The sequence below is a fragment of the Petromyzon marinus genome, chromosome 47, assembly GCF_048934315.1.
Source record: "Petromyzon marinus isolate PM22_M1 ecotype Great Lakes invasive population chromosome 47, UKy_Petmar_22M1.pri1.0, whole genome shotgun sequence".
Classification (NCBI taxonomy): domain Eukaryota; kingdom Metazoa; phylum Chordata; class Hyperoartia; order Petromyzontiformes; family Petromyzontidae; genus Petromyzon; species Petromyzon marinus.
The window spans coordinates 2,202,013-2,221,555 of NC_133713.1; the positions used below are offsets into that span (position 1 = coordinate 2,202,013).

The 19,543-nt window shown below is 44.8% G+C and overlaps 1 long non-coding RNA gene across 1 annotated transcript; it reads right to left on the bottom strand.

The window, feature by feature from the left end:
• Positions 1 to 248: 248 nt before the first annotated feature.
• LOC142931036 (uncharacterized) lies at positions 249 to 4,357 on the bottom strand. Its single transcript, XR_012947030.1, has 3 exons — positions 2,821 to 4,357; positions 2,229 to 2,330; positions 249 to 1,763 (listed from the first exon to the last, which is right to left on the bottom strand). It is a non-coding gene; the product is annotated as an uncharacterized LOC142931036 (long non-coding RNA).
• Between the last annotated feature and the right edge of the window lie 15,186 nt (positions 4,358 to 19,543).

Below are 19,543 nucleotides of genomic sequence, written 5' to 3' on the forward strand. Positions count from 1 at the left end.
GGCTGATGTACCACCTGTGCCCTCTATAACACTGTAAAAAATGTGACCCATTGTTACTTTAAAAAATTATAGCAACAAAGTGACACGTGATATAATTAAATAGATTTTAAGCACTACAACTTTGAATAAAAAGTATTGAATAAATTAACTAAAAAAATAAAAAAGTAAGTACATGGTAATAAAAGAAACAATTAAAATGTGTTGGATTTAGTAATAGCATGCCAAATGATGAGTTATATAGCCTAAAACAATAGTGTAAATCCAAATAGATTTTACAAGGAAAAGTGATTTATATTTACTAAACATCTGAGCAATGGTAATTTAGATTTACTAAATATCTGGTGGAATCTCATTAACATTTATTAATGATCTGGGTGAAATTGATTTACATTTACTAATTGTCTGGGTGAAATTTATATAAGCTTACTAAATATCTGGATCAAAATGATTTGGATTTACTAAATAAAATACTTATGTTGAATGTCTGTTGCCATAACTTTTCTATTTCTAATCCACCCAATATCATGCCTTCATGGTGCCACAATTCACTTGCGTTGTCAACCAATCACCATGAAAAAGATAAGAACCAGGAAAAGGAACAGCAGGTTAACATTTATTGGTGCAATTTTGTCTCAATATGTTTATCCAACATATTAGGAGTACAAAATGAAGAGGAGCTATAAGAAAACAAAGACAGAAACCATGTATGTGTACAATAGGGATACAATACTGGAAGTATATTTATCATTTGTGGGCATTACAGGCACAGATTACTTTTTTGGATGTGATTCAAGGTTTAGTCTTGTTAGCGCATTTAAATCATGACAATATTTACAAAAATATATGTAAAAATACTTTCATTTTATTTCTTTTTTATATGTGCAAATTTAAATCCTAAGGGCCAATATATTTTTCAAACAGCTAAAAGAGATTAAAACATCACGTGAATTGACTTTCAATTCCCTGTACTTATACAAGTAGCCATAATCCACAATCCGGGTGGACCTATCTTTTTTAACATGCACAATTACAAGCATGGCTTCCTAACAAGTAAACTAGCACAGCCTACAGATGTTCCATGCATCTTACATCTATTCCTTTCGAACAAACACTTGCAATGGCCTAGGTCAGCGTCACATCAGGAGAGCACAATGTTAGAACACCCAAGAAACATAGTCAAACAAATAAAGCAAACATTAAACAAATATAAATATAGCTTTCAATGACAAATCAGTGGATTCTCTGATAGCCTATCATATGTATAGGCCTATAACGCAGAACTTTGACAGTCAGATTCAGTTATTAGACCCTATAAGCTACCTCTGCATAACAAGCTTTTAAGCGCTGTCTAATACTGCACTCACCTCTCGCTCGTTTGGTTGAATATGCCCATTTAAAAAAGGGACGTCAATAGTTAGAACAGTGACTTAACAATTCCCTTTCATTTCGCAAGGGTCTCTTTTCTTAAGCTAGTAGCTTATTCTTGAGGCTGTTCATTTTTGGGGACAATCCAGCTCGAGGAGGAGTTTATGGAAGACTTCCAATGTGTACCTGAGCTCCTTGAGATAGGCAAGATTCAATGCATAATCCAACACAACGAGCATGAAGAAAGCCCTTGGAAAGTTACCCAGAGCAGTCAGAATTGTCATGCCCTCTACCACAATACTAATGTCGACGGGACCTTCTGAAGTATTTGTCTTGATGTTGTAGATTTTCATCCTTTGTACAGCAAGGTCCTGCGACACACTGTCTTCATCAGCATCCTGAAATACCAAGAAGAATGTTTAGTTCAGACTGTACAGCCAAAGAAGAAGGTCAAAATGTAACATCTCCCAAATGGCTTCCAACCCTTTGAACAAGAAAACCTGGGGCTCTCATAGCTATTGCACGTATTGCACCACATTCACATGTTTTTTTTTTATCTGAGATAATGTACTTGTTAAAGCATATTTTCATGTCATTTTAATTCTGACAGTTGGTGAAATCACATTGAGATGGTGAGCATTTAGTAACACAAATTTTTGCTGTAGTATTTACATTCCTTAATGGGAAAAAAACTTCACATACTTACAGATAATGATACTTACATGACTCCACAGAACATGAAACTTTGTATCTTGCCAATAATGACATTTACTGGGACAATAGTTAATACTGCATGTTGTGATTTGACCTTCCCAAAACATGGGAGAAAGAAGAGTGTGATATTAACATGCACTTCTACTTACATCATACTCTTTTAAGAGTTGATCTGTATATTCCCCAAGGTACACCATCAAACACCGAATGACAACATCTCTGGTCATGTTGATGCTAGGATTGCTTGGAGCCTGAAATGACAAAAATATACTATTAATATGAAGCTAAAACCAGCAACACAGCTTATAATGAAAACTGGAAACAGGGAAAAAATAACTAGTCTGCTCAAAAGGTAAAAGTATTAGATTACCAGCACATCTGAGGCTCACTCATTAACATGTTATGTCTATGTTTGTTTAATCCATACAAAAAGCAAGGTGTAAAATGTTGTGGTTTTATGGGAGTTCATGTGCTATGCACTATTTCTTGGCTGGGACCAATGGCTTCCTGGAGTCACAGCTGGTTCCCTAGAAAACCTCAGTAATGATAGGAAGTGTTTCATTAGACCGGTCCCTGAGACAGCACAAAAAAGGTATGCAATTATTTCATACTCTTTTTGTAGAGGGAATCACAGGCTAACATTACCTCTTGTAGATTTAATTAATAAGCTAATGATATTAGAGCAGTTTGATCACAAAATCCCTAAAAATAAAATATTAGCAAACATTATACTGAAGATACCTTGAGTAGGATAGCCTGCAACTTCAACTCCATGGTTCCGCCCTTGGAATGGAAGAGGCTCAGAAGCCTGGGTGTGTATTCATCCAGCTTGGGCATTAAATTTGATTCAAGGTGTACCGTTGTGATTCTCTGAAACTCATTCTGGATCTGAAAACAAAGAAGGAAATCAGCTATGAAACCTTAAATATTGACTAGAAATATTTCTAATTAGCATGCACTTGTAACTCACGTGAGATGCTTCAAATAGAGCTGGCCATCTTGCTTTGATGTTATCTATGCTGGACGTTCGATTGACGATTTCGTTTCTTCTGTGTGCAAATGTTTTGGACATTTTTTTCTTTCATTACTTGGTTGTTGTCCCTTTTCTTTACTTCAGTAAGCAACTGAATCCTCTCTTGTTCTTGACTCTCTTCATCCTCTCCTGCCGGGTAAGGGGGGAGGTAGTTTACTTCTGCCTTCCTAGGCTTTTTAACACTCTTTGCAGACTTCTGATCTGCAGGGCTCTTGTGCTTCAGTCAATTGCATATCACCTCAGGAACACCGTAGCTTCGGAGTTTGGTGCGATAATTTGCCATCTTGTGATTGATGCTTTGTTGCCAGCCATAGTAACCTGAGAAAGAGCCGGGTTCCTTAATAAAAGGATATTTCTCGACAAGTGCCTGAGCAACATCCCTTATCTGTGCACTTGATGGATAGGCTGTATATGCATATATGATTTCAGACAGCTTCTCAAATATATCTACTGTGATCTTTTACGAAGTCGGAAGTGTTCCATTCTTCTTGCAGTCTTCAGAGGCTCTTTCAGGGTACATCTCAGTTTCGTACGCAAACAGTGGAATGAGGAACTGCTTTGGCCATGGCTGACATCGTTCTGTGGTACTTCGCCTGGACAGGACAATAATGGTGTCCTGTGGAGAAGACGTTCCAGTACATGACTCTGCATTTGATGCAGTTGACTCTACATAAGATGCTGACTCACAGTCAGTTTACTGTTGACCAAAGGAACTGCCAAAACTTTAATTAGCCAAGTTAAGAAGAATCGGGGCAGCGTAAACCACATTTTTGTGTCTTTGTGTTTAATGTGGTCACTTGTATTAAGAGAAACGTAATCTTCATATTCTGAGTCAAATACTGAAAATTGAACTCATCAGAAACTCCAAAGGTCTCCTTCACAACATTTTGCAGCTCCTCCACAGTGGGTGGGATTCCTGATGGAAGGACCAACTTCTGAATTCGGTCATCAATGATTACTCTGAGCTTTGCCTCCATTTCTGCCAGCCTGACAAGAATAAGAATACCATTGGAAACCTCATTTGCCAGGAACAAAATATGATAATTGTTTTTTTACCCTTTAATCTGGCAACAAAACTGACACCTTTTTTTACAAGGAGTCATGTTTACATTGATCACAATACCTGCGGTCGGAAGGCAAACAAAAAACAACAACTCTGATAATGTATGCACTGTCCTTGAAATTGATTGGTCCACACCCGAGACAGCTTTCTTTAGAGCCTCGTCTCACATGGTGTTGGACCAGAAGACACCAAAAGGCGCACAACTCAAAGACAATGCACCATCAGAGTATGAGAGCTCGGGGTAAGCATTTACACCATTGGAAACCTCATTTGCCAGTAACAAAATATGATAATTGTTTTTTTACCCTTTAATCTGGCAACAAAACTGACACCTTTTTTACAAGGAGTCATGTTTACATTGACCACAATACCTGCGGTCGGAACGCAAACAAAAAACAACAACTCTGATAATGTATGTGGCACTGTCCTTGAAATTGATTGGTCCACACCCGAGACAGCTTTCTTTAGAGCCTCGTCTCACATGGTGTTGGACCAGAAGACACCAAAAGGCGCACAACTCAAAGACAATGCACCATCAGAGTATGAGAGCTCGGGGTAAGCATTTTTGTTGCCAGATTAAAGGGTAAAAAAACAATTATCATATTTTGTTATTGGCAAATGAGGTTTCCAATGGTGTAAATGCTTACCCCGAGCTCTCATACTCTGATGGTGCATTGTCTTTGAGTTGTGCGCCTTTTGGTGTCTTCTGGTCCAACACCATGTGAGACGAGGCTCTAAAGAAAGCTGTCTCGGGTGTGGACCAATCAATTTCAAGGACAGTGCATACATTATCAGAGTTGTTGTTTTTGTTTGCGTTCCGACCGCAGGTATTGTGGTCAATGTAAACATGACTCCTTGTAAAAAAAGGTGTCAGTTTGTTGCCAGATTAAAGGGTAAAAAAACAATTATCAAGAATAAGAATAGACAAAAATAGCATCAGAAGATAATAGATCAAACCAGATTTACAGTGAATATGTGATGAAGAGCCTGGAGTGTGCCACCAGAACAATTAAGAGTAAAAAAAATATCTTAAGAATTAATAAAATCAGAGAATGTTAATGGTAATGTCTGCATTTCATATTTGTTTCCTGCAATACATCGGTTTTCCATTGAAATAGCTAGTCATGAAAAAAGGACACCACTGTTATATTTCCAGATAAACGACAACAATACAGACATTGTAAGATGTAAAGGTTAACATAATTTATTTAAATTACCTTAAAGTAACAACAGATGTGACGTTTGAGTGTAACCAAGCGTTTTCCTCCCACATTATACGCAGCCAAGGGGTAAACATCACTAAGTGTCTGCTGCTCCAAAAGAGCTATTTCCCCAGTGTCCTAGAGTTGAAAAGATCTTAAATGCTCTTCATACCAGGCAGCAAGTAACTTTACAATGAAATGTACACAGTTGTCCAAAATGGACATCTGAATAATCTCAGCAAAGTCGGGTAGTTTACCAGTAGAGCCATAGGACAAGATCATTCCCACAGTGTACCTTGTTCCGTAGTAGGTGACAGTGTTAGCTAACTGCACAGTAGGCAGAAGGAGTGATGTTTCTCTTAAAGCGCACAGATAAAAGGGTAAAAACAATTATATTTTGCTACTGGCAAAGGAGGTTCCAATCGTGTCTTATGGTTGATATTGTAAATACAACAAAAAGATGAGAGACGAGAATTCAACAAACCTGAAAAAACATTTTGTGAAGCACATCCAGTCAGGCCAACAACACAGTTAGACACTTCCTGGCGGACCACGAATTTCAGAAGAGTGTTAAATTTCGTGTTCAACCTTTGGATTGCACATACCAGCATAGATAGAATGAAAAATGCGAGGTACACGGTCAGTAGAAATACATATACAAGTCCACCAAGAGGTAAGGAGGGAGAAAGACGGACAGGGAGGCAGAGAGAGAGGGGGGGAGCGGAGGGATGAACAGAAGCTTAAATAGGAAATACGGTTGGAGGGGGGGAGGGGCCAGAGCGAGAGCGGCAGCTCAAACACGCACATCTTACACATACAAAATGATGAAGATCGCTTGCGTTGTGATCGAAACGTCGTGATTGATTTTTGTTTTAATATAATTTTATGGTATTTCTACATACGTGACTTTACCGAAAAAAACAATGAGTAATTTTATGCAGTCACGAAAGCTTTAATACTTTATTATCACTCTTCTACGGGGAAGTTACCGTTGTAATTATGTGTAAGATGTGCCCTTTTTGAGCTGCCGTTTTGTATTTACAAGAGGTGGTCATTTTTTGAGCTGCCGTTTTGTATTTACAAGAGGTGGTCCTTTTTTGAGCTGCCGTTTTGTATGTGTAAGATGTGCGTGTTTGAGCTGCCGCTCTCGCTCTGGCCCCTCCCCCCCTCCAACCGTATTTCCTATTTAAGCTTCTGTTCATCCCTCCGCCGCCCCCCCCCCCCCCCTCTCTCTCTGCCTCCCTGTCCGTCTTTTCTCCCTCCTTACCCCTTGGTGGACTTGTATATGTATTTCTACTGACCATGCACCTCGTATTTTTCATTCTATCTATGCTGGTATGTGCAATCCAAAGGTTGAACACGAAATTTAACACTATTCTGAAATTCGTGGTCCGCCAGGAAGTGTCTGTGTTGTTGGCCTGACTGGATGTGCTTCACATAATGTTTTTTCAGGATTGTTGAATTCTCGTTTCTCATCTTTTTGTTGTATTTACCTCCATGATTTGTTCTTGACACCGGATGAAGATCGCTTGCGTTGTGATCGAAACGTCGTGATTGTTTTTTGTTTTAATATAATTTTATTGTATTTCTACATACGTGACTTTACCGAAAAAAACAATGAGCAAACAAAAGCTGTTTAGGCATGCGGTGGCTGGGAATACAGGCTACATTATCCAGCCAACGCAGCCTTGCCTTCTGGAGGAGCTCACCGATGGGACTTTGTCCAGATCTTTCAAGGATTTGTGAGCTCCTCACACAATCCAGCCTGGTTCAACCCAGGATGGATCGTAGGCAGGCCACCCTAAATGTTTCTAACCTGTGAAGATGTTCCATTAGGTGGGTTCACGTTTCGCAAGCTTAGAGATGGGAGGGAATGACTGTGGCCGAGAAGACCTGAAGCTTCCTGCTGCTGAGAGACAGACCAGGTAGCTTCCACACAGCGTTATGCAACTGATGAAAAGATAATACCGCTCGACTGATTCGGAGTGAGACCTCTGCTGACAAACCGGAGCTGGTCATAAGCACACTGCCCAGGTATGGGAAACTCTCCACTCTCTCCACAACTGCCCTATTACCAATTGGGAGTTGTGGGGGTGGAGTGTCAGATAGTACAAAATACCCAGGCAGGTGCTTAGTTTTGGTGAGACTGATGGTAAGTCTCCACCTGTTAGTGGCAAGCTCCAGGTTCAGCAGCAGTCTCCAACTCCTGAGTTTGATGTGACGTCACATTTTTCACCACCCCCCCCCTCGTCACACATCGTCACAAATGTCTGACCCCCCCCCCACCCCCTAGGTGCGTGACGTCATTTATGGACGGCCCCTTAGGGTAGACCCAGAACTGGTTTAAATAATCGTCACTGGTATTGGCCGTGAACGGAAATCGACCTCCTGTCGCCAGAATCGTAGCGTAGCGCACTAACCGCTACGCCACTGCTAACATTAGTGGTAAATAGAACACTGTATATAAATACATCATGTGTAGGTATATAGTAGACTGTATATAAATACATCATGTGTAGGTATATACATCATGTGTAGGTATATAGTAGACTGTATATAAATACATCATGTGTAGGTAAATAGTAGACTGTATATAAATACATCATGTGTAGGTAAATATATCATGTGTAGGTATATAGCAGACTGTATAAAAATACATCATGTGTAGGTATATACATCATGTGTAGGTATATAGTAGACTGTATATGAATACATCATGTGTAGGTAAATAGTAGACTGTATATAAATACATCATGTGTAGGTAAATAGTAGACTGTATATAAATACATCATGTGTAGGTAAATAGTAGACTGTATATAAATACATCATGTGTAGGTAAATACATCATGTGTATGTAAATACATCATGTGTAGGTAAATAACCTGGTCCTGTCGCTCTCCTCAAACCGCCACCCGCCCCGCTCCACCAACGCGTCCTGACGACCAGCGTGGTGAAGTTTAGTCAAACACCACCCCATGATTGACGCATCCAATAACGCATTGACAGAAGGCCGTAAGTGACAATTAATTGTAATTTATGATCAATTCATTGATGGTGATAGATGTAACGATGCTGTAATTCACGTCTAATTTTATTCTCTAATCTCCTACTCGATAGCATTCAAAGGCTTGCGCGTGTGTGTGTGCAACAACACGTGTGTGTGTGTATGTGTGTAACAACACGTGTGTGTGTGTGTAACAACACGTGTGTGTGTATGTGTGTAACAACACGTGTGTGTGTGTAACAACGTGTGTGTGTGTAACAACACGTGTGTGTGTATGTGTGTAACAACACGTGTGTGTGTAACAACACGTGTGTGTGACAACACGTGTGTGTGACAACACGTGTGTGTGTGTAACAACACGTGTGTGTGTGTGTAACAACACGTGTGTGTGACAACACGTGTGTGTGTGTAACAACACGTGTGTGTGTGTAACAACACGTGTGTGTGACAACACGTGTGTGTGTAACAACACGTGTGTATGTGTGTAACAACACGTGTGTATGTGTGTAACAACACGTGTGTATGTGTGTAACAACACGTGTGTGTGACAACACGTGTGTGTAACAACACGTGTGTGTGTGTAACAACACGTGTGTGTAACAACACGTGTGTGTGTGTAACAACACGTGTGTGTGACAACACGTGTGTGTGTGTGTATGTGTGTAACAACACGTGTGTGTATGTGTGTAACAACACGTGTGTGTGTGTATGTGTGTAACAACACGTGTGTGTGTGTGTGTAACAACACGTGTGTGTGTAACAACACGTGTGTGTGTGTGTCGTGTAACAACACGTGTGTGTGTAACAACACGTGTGTGTGTGTAACAACACGTGTGTGTGTGTATGTGTGTAACAACACGTGTGTGTGTGTAACAACACGTGTGTGTGTAACAACACGTGTGTGTGTGTAACAACACGTGTGTGTGTATGTGTGTAACAACACGTGTGTGTGTGTGTGTAAAAACACGTGTGTGTATGTGTGTAACAACACGTGTGTGTGTGTAACAACACGTGTGTGTATGTGTGTAACAACACGTGTGTGTGTGTAACAACACGTGTGTGTGTGTAACAACACGTGTGTATGTGTGTAACAACACGTGTGTGTGACAACACGTGTGTGTGACAACACGTGTGTGTGTGTAACAACACGTGTGTGTGTGTAACAACACGTGTGTGTAACAACACGTGTGTGTGTAACAACACGTGTGTGTGTGTAACAACACGTGTGTGTGTATGTGTGTGACAACACGTGTGTGTGTATGTGTGTAACAACACGTGTGTGTGTATGTGTGTAACAACACGTGTGTGTGTAACAACACGTGTGTGTGTGTAACAACACGTGTGTGTGACAACACGTGTGTGTGTATGTGTGTAACAACACGTGTGTGTGTAACAATACGTGTGTGTGTGTAACAACACGTGTGTGTGTAACAACACGTGTGTGTAACAACACGTGTGTGTGTGTGTATGTGTGTAACAACACGTGTGTGTAACAACACGTGTGTGTGTGTGTAACAACACGTGTGTGTGTGTAACAACACGTGTGTGTGTATGTGTGTAACAACACGTGTGTGTGTGTGTAACAACACGTGTGTGTGTAACAACACGTGTGTGTGTATGTGTGTAACAACACGTGTGTGTGTGTAACAACACGTGTGTGTGACAACACGTGTGTGTGACAACACGTGTGTGTGTATGTGTGTAACAACACGTGCGCGTGTGTGTGTAACAACACGCGTGTGTGTGTGTGGTGTAACAACACACGCGTGTGTGTGTGTGGTGTAACAAGACACGCGTGCGTGGTGTAACAACACACGCGTGTGTGTCGTGTAACAACACACATGCGTGTGTGTGTGTGGTGTACCAACACACGTGTGTGTGTGGTATAACAACACACGCGTGTGTGTGTGTAACAACACACGTGTGTGTGTCGTGTAACAACACACGTGTGTGTGTGGTATAACAACACACGCGTGTGTGTGTGTAACAACACACACGCGTGTGTGTGGTATAACAACACGCGTGTGTGTGTGTGTAACAACACGCGTGTGTGTGTGACAACACGCGTGCGTGTGTGTGGTATAACAACACACGTGTGTGTGTGTGGTATAACAACACACACGTGTGTGTCGTGTAACAACACACGGGTGTGTGTGCATGCAGTGTGGAGCGGTGGCGCAGCAGTTAGCGCGCTGAGCTACGAACCCGGCCACCCGAATTCAATTCCCGCTCACGGCCGACGCCAGTGACGATTTTCTGAACCAGTCCCGGGACTCCCCTACAGTCACTCGGCCTGAACAGAGTGCCCGGTGCGGAGTGTAAACATCGCCACTCAAAGGGCGGCACGGGCGTGGTGCTGGCCACCCACGATCGGTGCTGCTACTCGCTAACAGCACTTGCCCCAACAGTCTGCGTGGGCTACACGGAGGACCTTTGGGCAGTTTCCCTGAGTGATGTTGCGAGAGACACCCGTGTGTGGTGTGTACACGCCGTGTGGTGTGTACACGCCGTGTGGTGTGTACACGTGTGTGGTGTGTACACGTGTGTGGTGTGTACACGCCGTGTGGTGTGTACACGCTGTGATGCGTACACGCTGTGTGATGTGTACACTTGTGTGATGTCTACACGCCGTGTGGTGTGTACACGCTGTGTGATGTGTACACGCCGTGTGGTGTGTACACGCCGTGTGGTGTGTACACGCCGTGTGGTGTGTACACTTCTGTGCAATGTGTACACGCTGTGTGATGTGTACACGCTGTGTGGTGTGTACACTTCTGTGTGATGTGTACACGCTGTGTGATGTGTACACTTGTGTGATGTGTACACGCTGTGTGGTGTGTGCACGCTGTATGATGTGTACACGCTGTATGATGTGTACACGCTGTTTGATGTGTACACCTGTGTGATGTGTACACGCTGTGTGATGTGTACACGCTGTGTGGTGTGTACACTTCTGTGTGGTGTGTACACGCTGTGTGGTGTGTACACTTGTGTGATGTGTACACGCCGTGTGATGTGTACACTTGTGTGATGTGTACACGCTGTGTGATGTGTACACTTGTGTGGTGTGTACACGCTGTGACGTGTACACTTCTGTGTGATGTGTACACGCCGTGTGATGTGTACACGCCGTGTGGTGTGTACACGCCGTGTGGTGTGTACACGCTGTGTGATGTGTACACGCTGTGTGATGTGTACACGCTGTGTGATGTGTACACTTCTCTGTGATGTGTACACGCTGTGTGATGTGTACACGCTGTTTGATGTGTACACCTGTGTGATGTGTACACGCTGTGTGATGTGTACACGCTGTGTGGTGTGTACACTTCTGTGTGGTGTGTACACGCTGTGTGGTGTGTACACTTGTGTGATGTGTACACGCCGTGTGATGTGTACACTTGTGTGATGTGTACACGCTGTGTGATGTGTACACTTGTGTGGTGTGTACACGCTGTGACGTGTACACTTCTGTGTGATGTGTACACGCCGTGTGATGTGTACACGCCGTGTGGTGTGTACACGCCGTGTGGTGTGTACACGCTGTGTGATGTGTACACGCTGTGTGATGTGTACACGCTGTGTGATGTGTACACTTCTCTGTGATGTGTACACGCTGTGTGATGTGTACACGCTGTGTGATGTGTACACTTGTGTGATGTGTACACACTGTGTGGTGTGTACACGCTGTGTGATGTGTACACGCTGTGTGATGTGTACACGTGAGATGTGTACGCGTGTGTTACATGTACACGCTGTGTGTGTGTGTGTGACGTGTCGCTTGTCTCTCCGCCTTTGCCTCTCTAGGGAGGAGCTGGCGGCGCCGTCTGGAGCCGCGAGGCGGCGCCCTCTGGAGCCGCGAGGCGGCGCCGTCTGGAGCCGCGAGGCGGGCGGCGCGGAGCACTCGCGCCGCCTCGTGGCTTCAGAGGGCGACGCGGAAACGGAGGGGTGGGTGAAGGAGGAGGAGGGGAGATGGAGACATGGGGACCAGGGGAGCGAGTGAGTGGAGGCGGCTTGTTAACAATACCAAAACATCCTTTTGTACATAACCGGTAACCGAATAAGGGAGACAAAAAAAACATTCGCTATAGTTAAAAGGAACGCGTCTGAGATGTTTGAACCGGTGCGAGTTTCTCGACCCCCTCCCCCCATTGCCTGTGTCCAGCCAGGCCAGCCCAGTGAAGTCCATTGGCAACTTGCGTCTGGCGGGGCGAAGTGCGGGTAAGTGCCCACTTCTTCCCGCACGTCTCTGGCGGCTGTGGTTAGACGGGGAAGGAAGTCCCCAAGGGATTGCCCTCGAGCGGCGTCAAGGGCGCAACTGTGGGTGGGGGGGGGGGTGTGGGGCAGCGCCATGCGACGCATAGCGGCACCGTCGGCCCCAAATGAGCAGATATAAACAAGTAAAACGTCGTGAAAGAAATGTTATACAAAAAATGAATTATTCAATCTTGATTTGAATACATTCTTCATTCAAAGTAACCTGCGGTCTGCCATGTACCAAGCACGATGATTAACGCGTCTGGCTATCGGGATATCAACAGATGAGCATCACGTTGCGCGATCCACCCCCTTTGAGAAAATCCTCGACCCACGGGGGCTCCGCACGAAAGCAAGACGCACGGTAACTTAATTGTGAATAGTATTGTACTTCTAAATCTATTTTTTATCAATCCTGTCACTCTGAGACTGTCTTCATCTAAACCCAGCACACGGTGCAATTAACAAAACCTACGTGTAGTTATAGCCTAACATATTATTGCATACGCGGTTAAAAACATCCGTGGTTATTTCAGTAAAAGTGAGTCGGGAAAAAGGAGGGGGGGGCACAGTCGGATCTTGCACAGCCCCCCACCGCCCGGTCACGACGCCCATTGGTGGAGGCCCCTTCCATCCGCAGCAGTGGCGTGAGCAATTGCTGGGGCTGCGCCTCTACCACCGCCTACGATGGACGACGCCGGTCTCACGCCTGACACCACCACCAGCAGTAGAACAAATATGTCCAGGAGGCAGGTAGCAATGGGCTTCACCTGGTAAGATTTAAAATAAAAATAAGAATTGTTTCGTTTTAATTGCGTACGTTTTTTGTGGCGTGATTTGTTTACCTCTCCTATACTTTGCACTTCCATCGTGTTTGTGCACTGTTTGTTGTTGTAAAGTTCTGTGAAAAAGAGCTTCATAGCTCATCGGATTCCTCCTCCAGTATAAACAAATATTCTGACTCGGAATGTCGATGTCTGCTGCTGGCCACGATCAGAGAGGGCTTCGTGAGAGAGAGAGAGAGAGACTCCGTGTTGTGTTGACGTTCCTCCTCCTGAGTTGAAAAGGGGTACAGACCACGGTGGTCCATCGTGTGGGCGCCCTGACCACAGCCTCACTACTGCGGCTTCTCTCTAATATCTCTCTCTCTCTTCTCTCTATTCGATGTGAAAAACTCGCCTTTAGCCCGTCCAAGACCCGGTGTATTGCAGTAAATCTGAAACTTGCAAGCGACAAGCAGAACGCGACGTGATATTCATCGCATCCATTCGTGTGCAATTTGTAAGGCCGCGGTGACACAGACCTATTTCATTTCAAGGTTATAATCCCTTGTTCATAATGACGTCCTTTTAACTTTGATGTCTAAGCAACAGCGTTATGGAGATCGCGTGACGTGAGGGTTCTGCCTTTGTAGTGTCGAGTGACGTGACCCGCTCAAGATTATTAATGAGGGGGGGTCCATGTAGAGGACCCCACCTGTAGATGATTATTAATGAGGGGGGCTGTTCGATGTGCAGTGACGTCACCTGCTCATGATTATTAACGACGTGGAGTGACGTCACGCGCGTTACACACTGACATTCTTGGGTAAATATAGTAGTCAATCTGTGAGTCTGTGCGTCTCTATGTATCTCTATGAGTCTATGCATCTCTGTGAGACTATGGGTCTCTATGAGTCTACGTGTCTCGAGGAGTCTCTGAATTTCTATGAGTCTATGTATATCTATGCGTCTATGGGTCTCTATGAGTCTCTCTGGGTCTCTATGTATCTCTATTAGTCCATGTGGCTCTATTGAGCTCCATATATCTCTTTGAGTCTATGTCTTTATTCGTCTCTATGTATATATATGGGTCTCTATATGTCTCTATGTATGTATATGGGTCTCTATGCGTCTATATGCGTATTTATATCTCTATTGGTCTCTATGTACCTGGATGTATCTCTGTGTACCGTGTCTCTATGGGTCTCTATGTATTGCTGTCTCTCTGTATATCTCTATGATTGTCTGTGTATCTCTCTTTGTCTCTGTGCATCTCTATGATTGTATATCTCTATGAGTGTCTGTGTATCTCTGTGTATCTCTGTATATATCTATGATTGTCTTTAGATCTGAGTGTCTGTGTATCTCTCTGTGTCTCTGTGTATCGCTGAGTGTCTGTGTATATCTATGAGTGTCTGTGTATCTCTGTGTGTCTCTGTGTATCTCTGTGTGTCTGTGTATCTCTGTGTGTATCTCTATGAGTGTCTGTGTTTGTCTATGTGTGTCTGTGTATCTCTATGAGTGTCTGTGTATCTTTATGAGTGTCTGTGTATCTCCATGAGTGTCTGTATCTCTATGAGTGTCTGTGTATCTCTATGAGTGTCTTTGTATCTGTGTGTCTCTACGCGTGTCTGTGCATCTCTATGAGTGTCTGTGTATCTCTGAGTGTATGTGTATCTTTGTGTGTATCTCTGTGTGTCTCACTGAGTGTCTGTGTATCTTTAGAGTGTCTGTGTATATCTATGAGTGTCTGTGTATCTATGTGTGTATCTCTGAGTGTCTGTGTATCTCTATGAGTGGCTGTGTATCTCTGAGTGTCTGTGTATCTCTATGAGTGGCTGTGTATCTCTGAGTGTCTGTGTATCTCTGTGTGTCTCTACGCGTGTCTGTGTATCTCTATGTGTGTCTGTGTATCTCTATGAGTGTCTGTGTATCTCTATGAGTGTCTATGTATCTCTATATGTCTCTCTGAGTGTCTGTGTATCTCTGAGTGTCTGTGAATCTGTGTGTATCTCTGTGTCTCTATGAGTGTCTGTGTATCTCTATGAGTGTCTGTGTATCTCTGAGTGTCTGTGTATCTCTGTGTGTATCTCTGTGTGTCTCTCTGAGTGTCTGTGTGTCTCGCTGAGTGTCTGTGTGTCTCGCTGAGTGTCTGTGTATCTCTATGAGTGTCTGTGTATCTATGTGTGTATCTCTGAGTGTCTGTGTATCTATATGAGTGTTTGTGTATCTCTATGTTCATGTGTATTTTTACGAGTGTCTGTGTATCTCTGAGTGTCTGTATATCTATGTGTGTATCTCTTTGTGGGGAGCGATAGTGTAGCGGTTAGCGCGCTGCGCTATGAACCTGGCGACCCGGGTTCGATTCCCGCTCACGGCCAACACAAGTGACGATTATCTGAACCGGTCCCGGGCCTTCCCTAGGTCGACTCAGCCTCAAATGAGTACCTGGTGCGGTGTGTAAACATTGCCACTAGGGAGACAAAGGCGGTCGGGCGTGGTGCTGGCCACCCACCCCCTCGTGTACCGTTCCGGCCTTCATAGGTGCTCGCTAACAGCACTTGCCCCTACAGTCTGTTAAGGCTATATGGGGGATCTTTGTTCTTTGTCTTTGTATCTCTTTGTATCTCTGAGTATCTGTGTATCTCTATGAGTGTCTGTGTGTCTCTATGAATGTCTGTGTATCTATGTGTGTATCTATGTGTGTATCTCTGAGTGTCTGTGTATGTTTCTGTGTACAGTGAGGGAAAAAAGTATTTGATCCCCTGCTGATTTTGTACGTTTGCCCAATAACATTTTTACATGCGTTTTTCTGGATTTTGTTGTTGTTATTCTGTCTCTCACTGTTCAAATAAACCTACCATTAAAATTATAGACTGATCATTTCTTTGTCAGTGGGCAAACGTACAAAATCAGCAGGGGATCAAATACTTTTTTCCCTCACTGTATCTCTATGAGTGTCTGTGCATCTCTATGAGTGTCTGTGTGTCTCTGTGTATTTATGTGTCTAATGCGTGAGGAGCCGTGCCCCGCATTGCTCGCAGGGGAAGGCGGCACAGCACACGTGGACTCCGCCTGGTCCGTCGGTCTGTACGGGATAGAGTGTTGCCCCCTCGCACGCGTCCGTTTCTGTGGGTACTCCGGTTTCCTCCAACGTGTAAATATTCAGTAATTGGCTGATAACATCTTTAATATGTAGAGAACTGCAGAGTTTGGGCTTTTGGAAGCGCCAGCCCACCGCCTGGCTGGTTACTGCCTCCCGCTCATCCGTGGTTCCTCCTCCTCGCGCCTCTCTCTCTCTCTGTGAACGTCGTAATGCGTAAATACGTGCATGTCTTTCCGTGTGTTGCGGATGGCGGGAAGGACGTCTCTCAATATTGTGCTGCGTGATCCATCAACCCTCGCTGCTGATGCCCCCACAGTGCTGGGCTGCAGGCAGCCACGTGAACTGCCACGACCCGGAGTGATGAAGATGATGGCGACGATGGCGATGATGATGATACAAGTAATAATTGGCATTTGTAAGGTTGCATTTCATCCGTAGATCCCAATGCGCCACGTGTATGGGATGCAGGAAATAAACAGAACATCCACGGTAAACGGCCAGAACTAAACTAAACGTTTTGTTTTTAACCAGGTAAGGTCCACTGAGCTAAATAGCTCTCTTTCAGAAGCATCCACACCACGAATGATAGCTCAACGAAGTGGCTTGTCGGGTGGACATTTATAGCAGCCAAATACTCTGAACGCGTGTTGTTGTTGTTGTTTCTAAATGTGGAGTTTAAACCCGGATGACCCGGAGAAAAATCCACGCGACCACTGGGAGAGACACGCAAACCCCAAATATACAGGCGTCGAGATCGAACCCGCAACCTTCTGCACACCAGGCGAGGGAGTTAACGGCACCGCGTATCTAACTCGGAGGGGGGGGGGCGGGGGGGATGAAGGCCAATTTAAAGAAGTGAGTTTTAAAGACAAAGGCGAAGAGTTCCAAACCTTGGGAGCTGCACTGCCAAAAGCGCCATCAACCCTGCAGCAACAGAGCCTTGACCCCTGAGCCTTGACCCCTGAGCCTTGACCCCCGAGCCTTGACCCCCGAGCCTTGACCCCCGAGCCTTGACCCCCGAGCCTTGACCCCCTATCCTTGACCCCCGAGCCTTGACCCCAGAGCCTTGACCCCAGAGCTTTGACCCCCGAGCCTTGACCCCAGAGCTTTGACCCCCGAGTCCTCAGCAGAAGGCGATCCGAAGATCTCAGGGACTTCGTTGGAGCATAAACATGGAAGCAATCCTGATGACGATCACATTGATGATGATGATATCGATGCGTTAATGGCGATGACCACGATGGCGATGCTGATGACGATGATTGCGCTGATGATCTCCATCATCATCGTGAAGATCCCACCAGGCCCCACGTGTATGGCGCGTGTGTTGTGTGTGGTGTGTGTGGTGTCGTGTGTCGTGTTTGGTGTGTGTCATGTGTGTCGTGTGTGTCGTGTGTGTGTGTCGTGTGTGTCGTGTGTGTTGTGTCGTGTGTGTATGTTGTGTGTGTGTTGTGTCGTGTGTCGTGTGTGTATGTTGTGTGTGTGTTGTGTGTGTGTTGTGTGTGTTGTGTGTGTGTGTTGTGTGTGTGTGTATGTTGTGTGTATGTTGTGTATGTTGTGTGTGTTGTGTGTGTGTGTTGTGTGCATGTTGTGTGCGTGTTGTGTGTGTGTTGTGTGTGTGTTGTGTGTATGTTGTGTGTGTGTTGTGTGTGTGTATGTTGTGTGTATGTTGTGTGTGTGTTGTGTGTGTATGTTGTGTGTATGTTGTGTGTACGTTGTGTGTACGTTGTGTGTGTATGTTGTGTGTTGTATGTTGTGTGTATGTTGTGTGTATGTTGTGTGTGTGTTGTGTGTGTGTTGTGTGTGTGTTGTGTGTGTGTGTTGTGTGTGTGTGTTGTGCATGTGTGTTGTGTGTGTGTGTTGTGCGTGTGTGTTGTGCGTGTGTGTTGTGTGTGTGTTGTGCGTGTGTGTTGTGCGTGTGTGTTGTGCGTGTGTGTTGTGTGTGTATGTTGTGTGTATGTTGTGTGTACGTTGTGTGTACGTTGTGTGTGTATGTTGTGTGTTGTATGTTGTGTGTATGTTGTGTGTATGTTGTGTGTGTGTTGTGTGTGTGTTGTGTGTGTGTTGTGTGTGTGTGTTGTGTGTGTGTGTTGTGCATGTGTGTTGTGTGTGTGTGTTGTGCGTGTGTGTTGTGCGTATGTGTTGTGTGTGTGTTGTGCGTGTGTGTTGTGCGTGTGTGTTGTGCGTGTGTGTTGTGTGTGTGTGTTGTGTGTGTCCCGCGTGTGCACAAGAGACAGGCGGCGGGGGGCAGTCAATGACCGTGGCGGTCTCTGTATTACCCCGTGGCCGTGGGCAGCACGGGGGGGGGGGGGGCAGCCCGGCCACTGGCTCACAGGTACACGACGTGGCACGGCACAAGAAGGATTGTAAATAATTATCGCACGTCAACAAAAAACAACAAACGCGCGAGTTCCCGCAATAACGACGCTGCTGCTGCTGCCAGTAGCGGTGACATTGGCGTTGGTTCAGAGGCCTACGGTGGGAATGATTTTTTTGTTAACATGTTTTTTTTTTACTCTTGGTGCAATAACAGATGCGCGTTTCATCGGCCGTGATGAGGTCGAGGTGGAGGTTGGACCCCTCGTGTCGAGCGGAGCTTCTCAATGCCCTCTCGATTCCACGACGCCCACTCGAAGCTGCTCGATCCCCTTGGCGCATCGAACCAACAGATAACTGCGTGCGCCTTCATCCAGCAGCAGACTGATCATGGCAAATGATGCTGTTGATGATGAGAATGCTACTTGTGTGCGGGTGCACGCGTCATGGCTGGACTTGATGGCGTCAAAGCCACGTGGAATTTGTTCGTCTATTAGAAGGTTTTATTTTGATGTCTGTCTGTGTTTATTTCGACGCCGTGTGCGCGTGTGTGCCACTGTGATTGTTTTACGTTGATGGTTGTGGGTCTGCGTGTGTTTGTTATTCTTCTCTTTCACTGTCTCGGCGTTTCTTGTTGACTAATTCGAAAACTCAGCGGCGCACCTGCTGGGACTTTACCACAGTGACACACCGTGGTGACACACAGGGGTGACACTCTGGGGTGA